Raw genomic sequence first — 2,559 nt, 5'->3', positions numbered from 1 at the left:
CTGAGAGGCCTTGACAGCTGGGCCCCACAATTACTATTTAAATAACATATATTGTATGTATATTATTTTTATTTTTAATAAACAAATAAAATTTATTATTTATTATAGTAATAGTCATACCTATATCCTTGGATGGAAGACTTTACATAAGCAGGAGAAACAGAAAAAGATAAATGGGGCCACATATTATGATATGATGATGAAAGGCCAAACAGGGTTTTGTATCTCTACAGTTTGAGAGAGAACAAGAGGGGGAGAGGCTCAAAGCAAATTTGATTAAGCTTTCAAGCCCAGGGCAAGTGCAGGATGACAGAAACAGAAAAATGAGGGGAAGGGTAAAAAGCCGGGTTTTAGACAAGACCATCAGATGCTGGCAGAGCTTTCAAATGACATAGAACAGAAAGTAGAAAATTAAAAATCAGAGACTGGGGCCCGCCAAGTGGCTCAGTTGGTTAAGAGCATGAGCTCTGAGTAACAGGATCACCGGTTTGATTCTCACATGGACCAGTGAGCTGTGTCCGAGCTGAGCTGCTGCCGAGCTGGAGAGTGCATGCTCTTAGCAGAAAGATTGTCGGTTTGACACCTATATAGGTTGGTGGGCTGAGTCCCCCTGCAACTAAGATTGAACACAGCACCTTGAGCTGAGCAACCCAGAGCTGTCAGGCAGCCAGATGGCTCAGTGTGCAACAAGGTTGCCAGTTCGACTCCCACATGGACTACACATTGAAAGCGGTGACTGGACATAGAGCTGAGCTTGTGCCCTCCACAGCTAAGATTGAAGAGCAACAGCTTGACTTGGAGCTGATGGGTCCTGGAAAAACACAATGTTCCCCTCCCCCCAATTCTCCAACACTGTTCCTCTCCCCAATTTCCCAATAAAAATCATTAAAAAAAAAAATTGGAGGCTGAGTGAAAGGGATTAGGATAAAAACTGGGGAATTATCTAAATAGAGGTGATCACAGAGAAATGGGAAATTGCTTCAAGGAGGAGTGTTTAAAGACAGAATAGTCCAGGGTAAAACCTGAACCTTTCAAAAATGCCAACAAATGGATAATAGGAGAAGGGAATTTGCAAAGATAAATGTCAGAAAAGGCAAGTGTAGCAATTAAGAGCAAAAACTGAAGAAAGCAAGCCTAGAATTAAACCCCAACTGTAGTCATTATTTTCTGGGTGAACCTGAATAAGTTGCTTAAACCTAATTAAGACTTAAAGTCCCGATCTGAAAAACAGGATAATAACACTATCAAACATGCAGCTATCTGTGAGTATTATAGTCCAGTGAATATTCACTTAGTAAATATTAGTTGAGTTTATAAAATGTCTTGCAGGCCAGAGGTAGAGAAAATTTTAAGAGTAAGGGATAAATAATATTTACTGAGAGCCCAAGAGGAGAAAGACTAAAAAATGGCCTGGAACTAAGCTATTCACTTGCAAGCCTATTCACTTATTTTTCCATATTACTCTTATTGTACTGAGTCCAATACAGCCTCAGACTAGTGATTATTTTGAGACTATATTCCACAAACCCCAACTAAACTAAAAGCTTCTTCAAGGAAAATTCTTAATCCTATAGCTTTTGGGTACACTAACACACTCACTACCTATCAGAGTGACGGATACCTTACAGATGCCCCTCAAGACCTTGCTGAATTCAATATGCTTGCATGCTAATGTAGTGCAATGGCAATCTGTATTGCAAACCCATAATTCCAGGGACAGTTTGTTTTAACATGCCAATAACTAATCTGGCATTTAAAAGTAACTTTATTAAAGTTTAGTATTGCTGTTTTATACAGGGTTTGATATAATACGCCTACAAATAACCACCACTCATATCACATCACTGAGCTTCTGAGATGACACTCTCCTTGGCTAACACTTAGTGCTGTGTCACCGGCTGGGCTCTGTATGACAGGCTACCTGCGCTCAGGGACTCACCGACTCTCCTGCTCCCAGCTTTCAGAACTTGGGCATTACTGATCCTGAGAAGAAAGTTTAGAGCTTTTTCTGTGATACTTATACCTTACTTCACTGAAGTTTTAAAAGGTTGAGACGTTTGTGAATTTCAAACATAATAATGGAATATAAAGAGCTTATCCAGATAAATTGGATTTTGAAATGAAAAGTTTTATTTGCAACCTATACAACTTCCTGTAAAAACAAACAAACAAACAAAAACAGTTTAGAATCTGACAGGGGCTAAGTTAAACATTTTGTTATATGAAAAATACTGGTAAAATACCTGTATTAAAATAATTCAAACATATAAGTAAGTGAACTAATTTTGATAAAATATTTCTTAAGATGACCATTTGTAAAAAGAAAAGTTAAAGTAATTTAAACACATTTTAGTGAATATGTAGATGTGTTTTGTTTGTCAAAAGGAAATGGCAGCTTTATTTGAAATATTCAAGTACAAAAAATGAAAAATTATATACCTATGATTCAAGAAAAAGTTAATTGTTCTGAGAGTACTACTAAGGCACTGAATTCAAATATCCCTTGAAATATGAATTATCTAAATTTTTATATCTTTAATATTCAGATGTTCAATTTTT

Source organism: Hipposideros armiger, unplaced genomic scaffold (genome assembly GCF_001890085.2).
Source record: "Hipposideros armiger isolate ML-2016 unplaced genomic scaffold, ASM189008v1 scaffold_1678, whole genome shotgun sequence".
NCBI classification, from domain to species: Eukaryota; Metazoa; Chordata; class Mammalia; order Chiroptera; family Hipposideridae; genus Hipposideros; species Hipposideros armiger.
This window is presented reverse-complemented; position numbering follows the sequence as displayed.